Raw genomic sequence first — 17,851 nt, forward strand, 5'->3', positions numbered from 1 at the left:
GTCTTCTTGAAACAGATGGCTGCCAGCTGTCTAGAAAGAATGTACAAGAAATTAGGTTTAAGAATGTTATCAACTAGAGACACAATCATGGCGTATGTAGTGTAGCGGTAGTGAAGTATGTAGGCCTACGGTAGTCATGGTAATCATCATGGAGTCCTCAAGACTATGTCCGGCCAGGTTGTGTGTCCAGATGATCAATTTTAGAAAGTCATTGAAAAAATTCAAGTTACAAGCGAAGTTTTATCAATTTTTAGTATGATGGTGGGCCCCAAATCTGCACATCTGACAATTTTAGTTAAGATTTAAAATGAATATCTTCTTATTTCACAAATTCTGTCAGTTAATAATGTTCTATATATTATTTATGAGTAGGTGAACCGAATTTTTCATTAAAAAATGATAGAAAATATAGGATTTTCTTGAAAAAAACCTCTGGCAGTCATTTTCAGAATGAAAAAAAAAATGGTACCCCATGTCTGCGCACTCATTCACTTTGCACACTAGACAGGAATAACCATCGTTTCTGGGGATTTATTTCAATAATTTCTGACATTTTACTGTAATCCCCATTATACGACGGTAGAGTGTTCGTGTGAGCTCGCATGTGTTATCACGTCCTCCCTTTTGTCACTCATCTGTCCACACTCTGATGTATTTTTACACATCAAATTTACACTCTAAGGATTTATAAACTACAAACTTTCAATATTTAATATTCAATGATTAAAATGCTTTCAACGATATTGATGAAAATGGTAGTTTACCGATGTTTACTTGTCTTGGTATACTGGAAAAAACAATCAAAATGGCAGCCAAAATATGAAATATTCACAAACGAACGGAGAGGGCGTCAACAATTTACGAATGTGATATCGATATTGCTTTCGATATTAATTATCATACGATCTGCTTCACATGTGAGCTAAACCGCTACGATCACAGGTAGCAGACGGCATTTGATATATCGAGACATTAAAAAGTTAATAACGATAATGACGTCATTCAAGATGGCAACTTGCAAAGAAAAACCATCAGCTCAGTTGAAAATGTGTTAGATGAAAGATTTCTCGATCATCCAGAGGATTTTTGTCAATAACTCCGGTCCGAGGTATGCAATTACTTATATTTCCCTGATAATGGAAACCATGAAACTGTAAATTTTGCTTAAAAAACAGTAGGGCCTATTGGTGAGTGGAGCCAACGTAGTTCAGCGGAACAACCAAAATACAGAGACTGAAGCTTTTGGTCTATTTGCACACAATCCGGGGAATTTGATGAGAAAGGCTGCATGCATTAATTTTGAGGCCGTGATGATGATTAAAATATCACTTTTGTGTGCAAAATTACTAATTTCCATACAGTTGCAATTTATTTTTCATTAGTAACTTGGGAATAATTTTTGTATTTACTAGAGTGCTCAAAAACTTGAATTTTTGGCATATTTTTGTGTACGCCTTCTATTGGTGGAAAATAATATGGCAAGAAAATTTTCATTTTTTAATCTCTATTTCTAATTAAGAAAAAATAATTCAAAGAATCAAATTTACTTAAGCCAAGGGCCAAGTTCCGTAGGACGAATAGGTGTAATAGAAACTGTCAGTGTAAAAAATCAAGCATTTGTCCCAAAGAAAAAGAGAAAATAAGCCAAACATTGCCATCCTTATTTTGCCACACATGGAGATATAACTGAGAACAAGGATCATAACCTTGTTCATTGAATGAGTGCCCCATCCTACTCATACTTAGCCAGGAGGCTTCTAGAGAGTAAAAATCATTTACTAACGTAAGCTTACTCTCATATGAAGCCAGGTCTTCCTGGTCATTAACCCACATGACGGAAGCCAAAACCTGAAACTTTCACCCCCGAGATTTCTACTTTCCTTCTAAAAGATCTAGCCCTAAATCATGTACATAGCCATAGGATAAAACTTCATGTCCGACATTTCTACACTCTCGTTATTTTTTTAACAAGAATTCATAAAAAAAATGAGAAAAATATCGTGAAAAGACGGAAGAGACTTGCCTGATGTTTACGCCGCCATCTTTTCACGATATTTTTCTCATTTTTTTATGAATTCTCGTTCAAAAATAACGAGTGTAGAAATGTTGGACATGAAGTTTTATCCCATGTCCTACATGATTTAGGGCTAGATCTAGACCAAAAGCTTCAGTCTCTGTATTTTGGTTGTTCCGCTGAACTGCGTTGGCTCACTCACCAATACATAGACAGAAAAGCTTGGAGGCCCGTACGTACAGACAACGTATTTTAGCAGTAACGTTAGATCTAACAGTGGAAACCCGATTTTCCGATCGTTTTTTGTACATAAAATGTCATATTATGAAAAAGCAATCACATCCATACTTACGAAAACATGTTTAAAATTCAGAAATATTGTACCTTAGACCGCAGTTACCGCTAATTCTTTTGAAATGAAGATCGAAACATCGTCATCTTCGATCCTTTCGTTGGTCAACGTAAGTTGCCATCTTGGATGACGTCATCATCATTACAGACATATTTACCAGTCGCTACCTATCGCGATTTGTGCCGCTGCTTTGCGCTTGGACATATCGATGTGTGTGCATTCGGAACCTGTCGCTCGCATTGATTGGCCAAGATATCGAAAATTTAATCGGAAAGCCTTGATAAAAGCACAACTCGTTGACGGCTGCCATATAAATAGCCCATATTTTCCTCTCCGGCAGAAAGTAAAAAAATAAGGAATAACCCGGGGAATAACTCATCGGTAACGTATATTTTCGAATTATAAAATGTATATAGTATCAATAGAAAGATTAGAGTCTAACGAAAATAGTGGACCTTCGTCCAAGATAATATGTCATTTAGAATCTAAAAGAAGTAAAAAATCTGGACAAAACCCGTCCACCGAATTGTCGGACCAGATTACACATGCAGGCTCGTACTGACACATTACCGTCGGTGAATGGGGATTGAAGTAAAATGTCAGAAATTGTTGAATAAATCCCCAGAAACGACGGTTATTCCTGTCTACAATAATGGTCTAGGCTAGATCTAGATCTTAGATTTTATAGAAGGAAAGTAGAAATCTCGGGGGTGAAACTAAGTTTCAGGTTTTGGCTTCCGTCGTGTGGGTCAATGACCAGGAAGACCTGGCTTCGTATGAGAGTAAGCTTACGTTAGTAAATGATTTTTACTCTCTAGATCTAGAAGCCTCCTGCCTGGCTACTCATACTGTCAACACAATCTGCCCTGCCCAGGCCAGGCGCCGCACCGCGCTGCGGCAGGATCGAGGTGCGAGGCGAGAAAACACGTACCGGTACCGGAACTGTACGGTACTGACCGAGGGAGGCTATATTAAACCTTGTTTTAAATATATCTAAAACTAACTAAAGACAAGTTTCATTTAAAAAAATATCACCATTTTCGTTCACTCCCATATCAATTCTTAACAAAGTATTCCAAATATTTTCTTACCTAACGTTAAATTCTTTGCAAAAATACAACACTCTTCTTTAGGCCCTATCTTGTCGCAGCATACAGTGACTCAGCAATATTGCGTAATCTGGGGCCTGTTGCATGAAATGGTCTTTCGTAGAACCGTTCTACGTAAGAACGAGATATCGCTCAACTGTTTCACAAAGCCGATTTGGGCGATACGAAGAATGGTCCTTGGAAAGACACCTCCAGACATGTCCTACGTAGGCATGATCTTCTTTGCACACCGCCCGCCACCGTCGGCAATGAGAGAAAATGCGGTTACGGCAAGCCACACTGACATATCACCTTTAAACATATTTTTTAGGGGGTTGATGCGTTTTATCTGGGATGGCGCCAAGTTATTTTGTTACATGGGGGCTAGTTGTCATCACTTTTCAGGTCGACAAGACGACCAAAACGGAAGTCATTTTAACTTCTCTGAGGGTAATGTAAGCCCAAATATTTTCAAAATATGTTTTCTTTTATTCTCCCTATACGTCCTATCCCCACCCCTTTTCGATTAAAAAAATAAATAAACTTGAACTATGAAATGGGCTGCACTCCCTCTCTGACTCCTTATGCTTTCTCAATATAGATTAATAAACAACATGAAAACAAATTTCTTAAAAAGTAATTATGTAAGTAAAACTAAGATGTTAAACATGCTAAATCATTTGTTTTTATTCATTTTCATTATAATTATTATTTTTGATGAGCTTGATAAATCAATTCTTGAATGGATTTGGGATAACTTGAGATGTAACAAAACAAAGATTTGCAGAAATAGCTAATTGAATTTAAGATACAGATTATGCCCATAGCTTACGAATCCATCACAATCATATAAATGAAGATAAGTTCACAAAGAAAAGATTATGAAAAGTCCATACGAAGAGGCGCATTTCAAATCGCAGGGTAGGCCCCAAAAGAATCACGTTATATATATTTTGTATATTCTTAAACCTTATATTCTTATATAAATTTCCATTAATTCAGTGATCAACTTTAAATATGACCAACGTTTATGATCGTTGTAATTTTTAGCATTATTTCCGGTTAACGGTATTTTTTTCCATTGCGGATTACACAGCTTTTTCTAGGTTTTAATTATTATTGCATAGCACTGCTTTATTTACTTGGCCATGTTTGAAGCAATGTTCATATTTTCCTTGTCTTCGGATACTCATCATGCAACTGAGGTATGTTTATACTCTAAACACTCACATTTGTATTTCTTGCGTTATATCTAACAAATAAAATAAATAAATTACATATTTCACACGCAGCCTCTCATATTTTCCTTTTTAGTCTCATACAATCAGACACTGTTGAATTTGTTTACACCATTCAAACCCTATTTTTACCTCAACAAATAACATATTAACGCATAATTTGCAAAATTGTCATCATATATAAGTATTCTATAAAATATAGAATACTGAACTACTAAAATGTCTAAATTACTAAGTTAAATCAATTTTTATATCGGGCAAGGGTCTCTTTCGTTGAAATATCAATGAAAGGTGTCTTTAAAAGGACACCGTGTTCTAAATAAGGGAAATAATGAAAATTTCGATTTTATTCAGTTATGTTGTGAATCTTTAATTTTTTTTCTCTTTTTACCTCATAAAGTAAGCTCCATACATCAATTCTACAATCAGTAATAAATAAAACATCATTTGATCTCTTTTTATTGAAATAAATGATTTTAAGAAAACTCGTCATTCCTAAATAAAAGGTTCAGGTGACGATGAAGACTAAATATTTTTCCGATACTATCGATATAAAACGATGTCGCGAACTTGGAAGACAAAATTGCCTTCGTGAAACGGAAAGCGCTGATTTGTCGCCAATCTTCCTATCTCGGAAGAATGGTCCTAGGACGTTCCTACGTATCGCTCATCTCGTCATGCAACAGGCCCCTGCGCTCTTGATCCTGGAGCTGGAGCCAGGGCAAGGCTGTATATACAGAAAGAGTAGTGTTTAAACGCAAGCAAAAAAAATCAATCGTAAGTCCCAAATGCGCGCTGTTTATTGGTTGAAAATCAAGTTACGGTACACTTTATTTTTTTTTTTATTATAGTTACAATTGATAGCAATTAATTGTTTCTGCAACGGGCCCAGTCGGAGGGTTGGTGTTTGATCGGGGTTTGTCTGGTCATCATAGGCGGGGGGGGGGACGTGCCCCCCCCCTAAATTGAGGTGGGGGACGATCTCCCCCTTTTTTTTTTTTTGATGACCTGTTTTTTTTTGCTTGTCAAAAAATTTTGATTTTGGTAGTCCCTCCCTTCCCTCCCTTGCTTGTCAACTTTGTTTACTGCGTCCCCCCCAAAAAAAAAAAAAAAAAAAAATTGGCTCCCGCCGCCAATGCTGGGCATGGGACCTACTCCATGGTCTGGGAGATAGGGGGCTTCTTCAGAATTTTTAATGGGGGATCAAAGGTTGAATATCTGTGATAAAATGTTGTGCTGATTCCAAGAATGTAATTCTTTTGCATCCTCATGACATTTCGGCCATTTTTTTTTACCAAAATAAACCATTTCGACCACTCTTTGGAAATTAGTCCCTTAAAGGACAAGTCCACCCCAACCAAAAGTTGGTTTGAATAAAAGGCGAAAAATAATATAAGCACAACACTAAACATTTTATCAAAATCGGATGTAGAATAAGAAAGTTATGACACTGCCCGGGGGGGCCACTTACATTGACGAGTGGATACCATGCGTGACCAAAAAAACACGTAAAAAGGATGTCCTTTTCACGATAGGGCACGTTACGTACGTAACGTGATAAGGGTGTCAAAAACACAAAAATAATGAAAAAAGGGTATCTATTTCGCTAGGAAAATAACGTGTTTAGGGTGGAATTTGCGGGGATGATAAAACAAAATTAAATTGTTTTATAAAGGATGTCCTTTTTGACCCAACACTACGTGTTTAGAGTCCTATTTGCGCGAGGTGTAGAAGGTGGGGTCGCACTAAACCAAAGTAAGGTAAAGCCGATCGACGACCGAAGGACACGTAATAATAAACATTCCTGTACTTGTTTAGGGGTTCATTTCAGGGAATATTTACCAAGAGTATCGTTTTGTTTCCAATACTTGTTAAGGGTAGGGTTTCACACGCCAATACTTGTTAAGGGGTGCATTTTCAGAATATGGAAATTACGTGTTTAGGGTCCTTTTCGAGACCCAATGGTCGCGCATGGTATCCACTCGTGGATAAAAGTGGCCCCCCCGGGTGACACTGCTAAGTTTCGCTGAATTTCACAAAACAGTAATATATTCACATAGTGGTCAGTATGCAAATGAGGAGACTGTCGGACATCATCCACTCACTATTCCTGTTGTATTTCATTAATTGCATGAAATATGAATTATTCTAATTTTCTCCTCATTTTCATGTGAAACAAAATGTTTATTCCCAGGGGCTGATCCAGCTTTCGCCAATAGGAGGGGGGCGAAAATAATTTTCATCAATATTTTTCTCGATTGGCCGCTATAATCTGATTTTTGTTGGTTTTTCAGGGGGTAGTCCTAACTAAAGACTGAAGTTTTAAATTCTTTTAGTTTTATTGTTATTTTTATATTTTATTTCTGTTCCTTATAGACCAAAAGATTCTGAGTAGTTTTAATCATGAACAAAGATAAGCATTCAAGTACCCAATGCGAGCGCGAAGCGCGAGCCGAAATTTTATTATAGTAACGTGAAAAGGGACTCAATTGGGACTGTTTTAGTGATTAATGAAGAGGATACAAGTATCACAGATTAAATAATGAGAGTGCAAAACGCGAGCTCAAAATTTTTGATATTCCGACCTCAAAACTGGACAGTCCGAGCGCGTTTTTATTTGAATAAAAGAACAAGCTGTGTGTCTCAAACAATTAAATGCGAGTCCGAAGCACGAGCTTAATTTTTTGATATACTGACATGATAAAGGAGCATTTAGACTAATTTTGGTAAGAATTTCCAAAGAGGGTATTTCACAAACTATACAATGCGAGCGCGCAGTGCGAGCTGAAAATTTTGTTACATTATTAGGAGTGTAGATCAAACAAAATAATGAAAGCTTGATGTGCGAGCTAAATATTGTGTGCGAATTAATTTCAGAACTGGATATATAAAGTGCCATTTAATCCTCTGAATGGGATTCACTACACAGGCAATGCGAGCGCGAAGCGCAAGCGAAAATTTTTATGTACATGTAGAGTCTATTTTCCAATTCTTCCCCCACCTTTTTCTTGTTTCCTTTCGAGGTCAGGCCGGCCGTTACGAGGCTGGAAATTACAAATCATGGGTAAAATACCTCTTTCTTACTTTTCTTTCTGTGTTTCATAGTTTCTATCAAGTTAAAGAGTACACTTTTTCTGCAGGTTATCAAAAAAATAGGGGGGCCGGGAACGGCTCAGCCCCTTCCGGATCCACGCCTGATTCCTCACTGAACATGTGGATTTACCATTGTTTAACATTAACTTTAGTTTGATACCTCAATTACAGAAAATGGTCAAGAAATAATTAAGTTATGGTTATTTGAAATAAGGCTTGAATTTTCAATTATTTCATAAAATGAAGAGGTTTTACAGGCTAGCGTTTAAACTCACTCGACACTCCGTTTTGTTGACGATCAGCCATGCATGATGCCTTTTGTGGGAAACCGGTGAAAACTACTTCTTTTCTTCTTTCCAACCATGGGCGGAAATCCCAGGGGAGACGTGTCCCCCCTACTCAAAATAGTAGATGGGACACAATATCAAATGTCCCCTACTATTTTTGGTCTTTGGAGATGCTAAGAAAATGTACCACTCAAAATGGGAATAAAACGTGCGTTTTCGGACGAGATGACCTTTTTTTGTCAAATATATTTTCGTCGAAATGACCTTAAATGTAGGTAATAGCCTTTTTTTTGCTTGTCAAATTTTCCAGACCCTTGTCCCCCGTACCTTTTGGGAGAGATTTCCGCCCCTGTTTCCAACCTATTCCTTCCACACCATTTCTTTTCCACCAGCCCTTGCTTCCTCATTCTTCCCATCATTAATCTCTTTTCATTACAACCATTCTTGTTTATAATTATGTACGCCAGACTGTAATAATTATATCGTACAATTTGCGGAACAAAATCACGCACCTTTTATATTATATAAAATATAAACTCAAGATTCAAGCATACTTATGTGAATTTACACTTTATCTGTATTTGTAATTGCATAATTCATATATTTTTGTAATACCATATGTTAGTACATTGAACTCATTTTAAAATCAGAACAACCTAAGTTAAACTAGGGGATAGCATATCCCCTCTTTCCCCCTTCTAATCACTCTAAGTATGAATTTTGTTATGAATTGAATTGACGCGTTTGATATGTAAATGATTATTATCTGTTGTTTTATGTTTGTTTATATACCTATACTGTATTCAATTTATGTTGCCCTGTATTACGTTCGTTTAGAACTGATAACCAATTGATTCCCTTTTTTATGAAAAAGGTGATTTATTAAAAAAAAGTTTCGTTTAATTTCACAAAAGAGTTAAGTGCACATTCTGCTGAGCCGTACACAAATGAGCAGACCGATGACGTCTTCCACTCACTATTTATTTTGTATTTTATCGTATGAAATATCAAATAATTTAATTTTCTGTACATTTTCAACAATCCAAGATCAATTCCTCCCTTAACATGTGAAATTAGCCATTGTTTGATACTATAATATAAGTTCAGTTAAGTGGGTCCTTATTGTCAAATCTGTAAAAAAAAAAACACGAAATATTGTGTAATTCAAACAATAAAAAACAAAACCAAGGAAATAGTGAGTGAGGGACATCATCGACCGTCTCATTTCCAGTTGTGCGAAAAGTAAGCGAAACTTCAAAATGTCATATTAACTTTCTTATTCTACGTCCGATTTTGATGAAATTTTCAGCGTTATGCAAGTTTGATTTTTCTCTTTTTACAACATTTTTCTGGGGTGGACTTGACCTTTAAACTAGAAAATCAGCACTCATGGTGCTGATTTTACTTTCTCCTTCTTTTTCTCCTTTTCCCCCTTTTTTATTTTATTTTTTATTTTTTGCTTTGTTTTGGCTAGACGAATGGGGACACGGTGCCCCTCTCCCGTAGTTACGCAACCGGACACGTCTATAACTAAAACATGTATTTGAAATAGGTATTAAGGCGATCGTTGAAAGTGAGCCATAATGATAATAATAATAATATTGGCATTTATATTTATATTTATATTGGCAATTATTATTACCCGGTCACTGGATTTATAGCATTCCAAGCAGCCAGTGTTAGGCGCAAATTTGCTAAACCAGCCACAATGACGGTTGTTTCCTATACCGGTACCTAATTAGCACCTGGATGAGAGTGGCAAAGTGTGGATTGACGCCTTGCCAAAGGGCGCTAGGCAAGGGTGGGATTCGAAAACAGGACCCTCTGATTACAAGGCGAGAGTCAGAACCGCTACACCATGGCGCATCCACAAGCCATTTGACTTCATGAAACATTACTCTTGATAATAATAATCCGCTGTTACATCGGAACGACGCGTCTTTAAGCGCTTTTATTACAGAATATTATTACCCCGGTCAATTCAATCAGTCATTCCCGCACGCAATGTGTGCACATCCAGAGTATAATTCTAGTCAGTCGCCGGTGAGGCGCACACAGTACTGGCCAGGCGTAAAGTCCACACTTTGCCACTCTCGACCCAGGTGCTAGATAGGTACCCGGTAGGATGTGAAAATCGTTGTAGCTTGTCCAGTCTGGACAAGCTATTACGCTATTGTGTTATATGATAATCGGTACTATGTTGTTATACTAGTACTAGTAGTATAAGAGAAATTGCTGTCTAAAATAATCTCAATACTCGTGAAGGCTCATGAAGCGACAAAAATATGCTTTTTGTGTATTTTTACGTTTTATTGGGTCAACACAGACAAAGTATTAAATTCAATAACAAATAAAACATAATGAATCTATTTACAAGTAATCATAACATCATTAGAAAGAAAGAAAAATATAATAATGATGATAATAATATCAATAATAAGCCGGAATGTTTTAAGCAATGGCACAGACGTGATATTTTACACAGCTTTGATGGCAAGTGTTCGTATGCTTATAACCTGTAAACATGATACATACAATGATACATCATGTACAGATGACACAAATTATAATTCAAACTTACATTTCTTAAAATGAGCCGCGAGTTTGTGTCTTTTTGGGGGGCCACACAATATTCAATTTATTTTTGTTTCTTAACAAAAGATCTAAATGCTCAAAAGTTTGGATCAACTTTGCTGAATTTATGAAAATGAAGTACTTCAATAATAAAAATAAGTAGAATATGAACTTATCATCCGGATCACCAAACATTTTTCTGAAATTAGATGAAGTAAAATTGGCATTAAACTTCTGTATTAAAATAGTTAAAAAATCTTGCCACAGGGTGAAACCTTTTCATAATCACAAAATATAATTGAACCGATGTTTCAAGAAATTCACTCAAATGGGAATCTTTCCCTTTAATCTTGAATTTTAGTGTCTATCGAACATTAGAACTTATTGCAATGTATTTTCTCCCATGAAATATTGTCAGGAATGGGTTAGATACTGCAAGTTGTGTACATCCAAGAGATCTTAAAACACTTTCAGGGGCATATGCTTTCAAAAGAATAGTTTAATCTTGATGAAAAGATTCCATTAAAATAACAATTCAATATATTTCCATGTAGAAGTATATCTGTAATCAACATGAGCAAGAAGATATTGCACCCATCTTTTGAGCTATAGGGCAAATGCATAGTGGTCCATAAGGCGGATCCAGGGGAGGCTGAGGGGGCCGCCCCCCCCCCCCCATTGGCGGAGCAAAAAAAGAAAAAAGGGGAAAGAAAGAAAAAAAAGAAAAAAGAAGGGAAAAGAGAGGAGAAAAAAAAGGAAAAACATAAGAGGAAGGCGAGTGACTAAAATAAGATAAGGGGAAGACTTGGAAATATTTTTTTAATCTTTCATGGCACTGTACAGTATAAAATTTTCGCTCACGCTTCGCGCTCGCGTTAGGTGATTATTTATATAAGGCTTGTTTAATATGGAGCTTATATGTGAAATTTCGTAGTCAATATACAAAACATATTTTAGCTCGGATATTCGAACTTTCATTATCTTGTTTCATTTACAGATTGAATTTTAAAAAGTGTTATGTAAGAATTTATGTTTTATCTTCTGAATATTGATATTTTCTGCTCGCGCTGCGCGCTCGCAAAATTTGATTTGTCAGGTACCTATTATTTCCTGTATTCCATAAAGTTTTCAAATATCCCTATTCAGGTCAAATTTTCAAAACGTAATAGCTAGAGCTGCACGCCTGCATTTTGATTGGTGAGTTGATATGTATATCTCAATATTAATTCTACATGTACAACAAACTACTAAAAATCCCCATTTCACGACAGTTTAGCGCTCGTATTGATTGTTGAAAATATATTAACTCATGCATCTTACTTTACAATTACAAAAGTGCTTGAAATGTCCAGTTTTTAGGCCACAATAAATCAACAGAATTCACGCTCTCATTAGCCTTATTAAATCAATAGATAATATATTAATTTAATAAAGAAAATTTCCCCTTTTTTCAGAATGGAATATCGACAAGTTTCATCTCCCGCTTAGGAACTGAAATAGGAAGGTAGTCATAATTTTCATATGATGACATAATGTTTCTTAGAATGTCCCTGTCCTATGTAAAAACTCAAAGTAATAATAATGAAACATATCAGAACCCTTTTTAACTGATTTATATCCACCTCATAAGTTTCCTACAAAGTGCTTAAAATACAGAGCTTAAATTGACCCTTTTCAGATTGGAATATCAAATATTTCAAGCTCGAGCTTCGCGCTCGCTTTATTGATTTTCATGATGAAAAAAGTATTTAGAATGCCCATAGGTTAAAATCTGAAACACGCGCACGTATGTTTATTCAGATACGCAGCTTTTTCTCTATTTCAATCATTATGAGCCTATATATCCAGTTTCAGATCAGAATATCAAATATTTTTATGCTCACCCTTTGCGCTTACATTATTAATGTAGGAAGATACCAAGTTATACCCAATTTTTTTCATGATTTACAAAACATGAAGAGAGTGTCCCGTTTTTAGGTTTGAAATATCTTTTTTCCGCTCGCACTTCGCGCTCGCATCAATTGTTTGGTTATATACTTCTACCGTTCATGATTTAAAAGAGTGCATAGAACGTTATTTTTTTAGACCGGAACGTCAAAAAAAATTGAGCTCGCGCTTCGCGCTCGCATTATTTAAGCATTGAAATATGTATCGTCTTAATGGCTAACTGCAAATCGTCCTTAACATGTCCCTTTTCGACAAGGCCAGAACGCATTTTAAAAATTTCTGCTAGCGCTTCGCACTCGCAGTGATTATCTAGTTACATACGCATCTTTTTCAGGTTTACAAACATTGCCTAGAATGTTCAACTGAATTTTCAGGACAAAATACATTAAATTTCAAAATTGTTTAGCTCGCGCTTCGCGCTCACACTATTAAGTTAATAGGGCGTATAAAATTATTACACATTTATGTTGTTATAAAAATAAAGCTAAGAAATTACTGTTATGACATGGGCGTTTTGCCCCCCCCCAAAAAAAAAGGGAAAATATAGATAAATAATAAAAAAAATTCACGATAACAAAAAAAAGAAAAGGAAGGGAAAAGGGTGAAACATAACATTATTTTCCAAATATTATTTTAAAATGTATCACGAACTTGGATTTTTGTAATAAAAATGTCAATTTTTTTGCTCGCTCACTTCACTCGCTCATTACTTCTTATTAATTAATTTTTTTCAAGCATATCACTGAAAATTTCATCAAAATCGGATGTAAAATAAGAAAGTTATGGCATTTTAAAGTTTCGTTTATTTTCAAAAAAACAGTTATATGAACGAGCCAGTTACATCCAAATGAGAGAGTTGATGACATCACTCACTCACTATTTCATTTGTAATTTATTATATGAAATATTAAATATTTTTATTTTCTCGTCATTGTCATGTGAAATGAAGTTTCATTCCTCCCTGAACACATGGAATTCCATTATTTTAACATTTTATGCTTCGGGCAAGGAGGTCCTAATCGTCAAATTCATAAAAATTGAAATATTATATAATTCAAACTATAAAAAAACAAAAAGAAATAGTGAGTGAGTGACGTCATCAACTCTCTCATTTGGATGTAACTGGCTCGTTCATATAAATATTTAGTTAAAAATAAGCGAAACTTTGAAATGTCATAACTTTCTTATTTAACATCCAATTTTGATGAAATTTTCAGCATTGTGCTTGTCTGATTTTACTCTATTGATTCAAATCAACATTTTCAGAGGTGGACTTGACCTTTAAGAAGGAAATTTAGAAGGAACTTGGATACTAAGAACAGAAAAAAAGGTATAAAAGTTGAGGCAAAATAAGCGACTTGATAACATAAGTTCTACCAATCAAAGAAAGATTCCTCATTTGCCAGCAGTTAATAGTCTGTTCCATTTTTTTTCAACTTAAAAGACAAGTCCACCCCAACAAAAAATTGATTTGAAGAAGAAGAGAAAAATCCAACAAACATAATACTGAAAATTACATCAAAATCGGATGTACAATAAGAAAGTTATGGCATTTTAAAGTTTCGCTTAATTTCACAGAACAGTTATATGAACATCCTGGTCGATATGCAAATGAGGGGACTGATGACGTCATCCACTCACTATTTCTTTTGTATTTTATTATATGAAATATGAAATATTCTAATTTTATCCTCATTGTCAACTGAGCCAACGATCAATTCCTCTCTGGGGGGCTGAGGGGGCCGCCCCCCCCCCATTGGCGGAGCAAAAAAAGAAAAAAGGGGAAAGAAAGAAAAAAAAAAGAAAAAAGAAGGGAAAAGAGAGGGAAATAGAAGGAAAAACATAAGAGGAAGGCGAGTGACTAAAATAAGATAAGGGAAAGACTTGGAAATAATTTTTTTAATCTTTCATGGCAATGTACAGTATAAAATCTTCGCTCACGCTTCGCGCTCGCGAAGCTTATTATATGAAATAATTCTAATTTTATCCTCATCTGCTCATTGTCAACTGAGCCAACGATCAATTCCTCTCTGATGTGGAGTTAGCATTGTATATACTATGTGGTCCAGTCAAGTTGGTCCTTATCGTCAAATCTGTAAAAAAAATATGAAATATTGTATAATTCAAACAATAAAAAACAAAAGAAATAGTGAGTGATGGACATCATCGGCTGTCTCATAATTTTATTTGCATATCATTGAGTTGTGCATATCACTGTTTTTTTTTTAAATAAGCGAAACTTTAAAATGTCATAACTTTCTTATTTTACATCCGATTTTGATGAAATTTCCAGCGTTATGGTGCTTTGATTTTTCTCTATTTATTTAGATCAACAATTATCTGGGGTGGACTTGACCTTTAAAGGTCAAGTCCACCCCCAGGCCAATGCTGACTTGAATAAATAGAGAAAAATGAAACTAGCATAATGCTGAAAATTTCATCAAAATCGGATATAAAATAGGAAAGTTATGATATTTTAATTTTTCGCTTATTATTCACAAAACAGTGATATGCACAACTAGGTGAAGACAGTCGATGATGTCCATCACTCACTATTTCGTTTGTTTCTTATTGTTTGAATTATACAATATTTGTTTTTTTTATAGATTTGACAATAAGGACCAACATGACTGAACCTATGTATTAAATAATGCTAATTCCACATTTTCAGGGGGGAATTAATTGTTGTATCACTTGACAATAAGGAGAAAATTAGAATATTTCATACAATAAATACAAAAGAAATAGTGAATGGATGGCGTCTTATAGTCTCCTCATATACCAGCCAGTGTGCATATAACTGTTTTGTGAAATTAAGCGAATGTTTAAGATGTCATAACTTTCTTATTTTACATCAAATTTTGATGAAATTTTCAGTGTTATGCTTGTTGTATTTTGAAATGTCATCATAACTGAAAATATATGAACCTAGTTCATGAAGCGTGGACATAAGGTTATTAAAGAATATAAACATCCTGCTTGAGTTTCAAGTCACATGACTAAGGTCAAAGGTCAATTAGGGTCAATGGACTTTGGATAATTGGGGGTATTTGTTAAATTAACATTATAACTTTGAAAGTTTATGAATCTGATTCATGAAACTTGAACATAAGAGTAATCAGGTATCACTAAACATCCTGTGCGAATTTCAGGTCACATGTCTAAGGTTAAAGGTCAATGAACTTTAGTGATGTTCGGGTGATCTGTTGAATTACCATCATAACTTAGAGAGTTTATAGATCTGATTCATAAAACTTGGATATAAGAGTAATCAAGTATTACTGAACATCCTGTGAGAGTTTCAGGTCACACGATGAAGGTCAAAGGTCATTTAAGGTCAACGAACTTTGGCCATGTTGGGGGTATTTGTGGAATTACCATCATAACTTTGAAAGCTTATGGATATGATTCATCAACTTGGATATTAAGAGTAGTCAAGTATCACCGAACATCTCATGCCAGTTTCAGGTCACATGACCAAAGTCAAAGGTCATTTAAGGTTATTGAACTTTGGCCATTTTGGAGATTAATACTATATTGCTGTCATAACTTTCAAAGTTTAGATACAGTTTATAAAATGTGGATATAGGGTAATCAAGTATCACTGACAACTGAAGACTAGGTCACATGATCAAGGTCAAATGTCATTTATTGTCAATGAACGTAGTATTGTATCATTGTATGAATGGTGTTTTTGTGAATTAATTATTTTATAGTAGTTTTCAAAGTCAGCACTGCTACTATATTGGATAGCGTGATGCAGGTTAGACTGTCAGAGGCGCTCCACGTGGACCTTGTCTAGTTTGATGTCTTGTTCTTTTACCTTGGCTTTGCTCGTCATTGAACTTTTCTTCCGTTTCAATTGTCTCTTCCTGCACTTCTTCTACCCTTGTTTGAATGTCATCTTCTTTCGCTGTTTCCCTACCTGAATGGCCACAACTCTTGGATCTTTTGGATCGAGGCATATTTCTCTCCTTATTTGTTTAACGTTGTAATAATGCAGTGGCAACAGCCTTTTTAAAAGTAAGTGTACATTGCGTGGGTCAGTTAAAATGTTCACTTTAAAATAAACTCCCTCCTCGGTTTTAATAAATATCAATTGTTATTAATATCAATGATTAGATCATCTAATTTTCTTTAAAATGATACCCTACATGATATAATTGTGGTTCACATGGACGTGCATTGCCTTGAAATGTGGGGCAAGGTCAAAATACAAAATTAAGTTGCAAAGTGACACATTAATGAAAGTCACTGTTCCTCTTTCCGTGGTGATGAGTGAGTTTTTAAGCGGTTTCTTTTGAGTTTGATCGGTAATCCCGCCTTGGTTTTAGTAAATATCAATGTTAAATTAATATCAATGAATAGTTCATTTAATTTTCTTTAAAATGATACTTTCCGTGATGTGATTTTGGCTTACATGGAGGTGCAGTGCCTTGAAATGTAGGGCAAGGTCAAAATTCAGAATTTGCGAAATGACATAATATTGAAAGTCACTGTTCTTTTCATCCATGATGATGAGTGAGATTCTCAGCAATTGTTTTCATGCACCTTAACATCAACATTCAAATGGAATCAAACATACCTCTGCACGAGCAAACACACAACAAACAAACATAAACCACAAGAAAACATTATGAAATGAAAAAACAGGGCCAATGGATTTCCATCTATATTGACACAGACAAAAGAATCATGTTCTGTATTGACCCTCCATGATTATTTCTGCTCGCTTTGCAGCTTTTTACTTCAGCCCTCATCCAACACATTTCAATTTTACTCTTTTTTATGGCATTATCATAACAAGTATGGGATCATTTTAAAGGTAATCAAATGATCTTTTGAAAGATATCAAATATGCAGTGTGTAAAATTTGGAGTCGGGAGAAATTATTGGCCAAACTCAGATTTCCAAACTTTTTTGCTCGTTTTGCAGCTTTTCAATTCAAACTTCATCCAACACTTTTGAATCCTGCTTTTTTCGTGATGATATGATCATAACAAGCATGGTATCATTGTAAAGAAAATCTAATGACCTTTTAAATGATGTCAAATATGTAATGTGTAACTTTTGGAGTTGGGAGAAATTAATGGCCAAAATCAGATTTCCAAACTTTTTTTTGAGGGGTTTATATTTGGGGAAAATATAGATCACTGGACATTTATCATTCAGCTGGCATGCCTCTGAGCCCTTGCCACGCACTCTGAATAAACTCATACGAAACTCGCTGTAACTCGGGGTGCTCGATCTAAAGTCGC

The 17,851-nt window shown here is 35.2% G+C and overlaps 1 protein-coding gene across 2 annotated transcripts in view; it reads right to left on the reverse strand.

Moving 5' to 3' along the window:
* Positions 1-3,541, reverse strand: part of LOC121410513 (ATP-binding cassette sub-family C member 9-like) — a 57,464-nt gene extending 53,923 nt beyond the window's left edge. For both annotated transcript variants that reach the window (XM_041602662.1, XM_041602661.1), the window contains exon 1: positions 3,458-3,541. The gene's annotated coding sequence lies outside the window, so the exon portion shown is untranslated. The remainder of the gene's footprint in view (positions 1-3,457) is intronic.
* Positions 3,542-17,851: the final 14,310 nt, after the last annotated feature.

Source organism: Lytechinus variegatus, chromosome 3, assembly GCF_018143015.1.
Source record: "Lytechinus variegatus isolate NC3 chromosome 3, Lvar_3.0, whole genome shotgun sequence".
NCBI lineage: Eukaryota > Metazoa > Echinodermata > Echinoidea > Temnopleuroida > Toxopneustidae > Lytechinus > Lytechinus variegatus.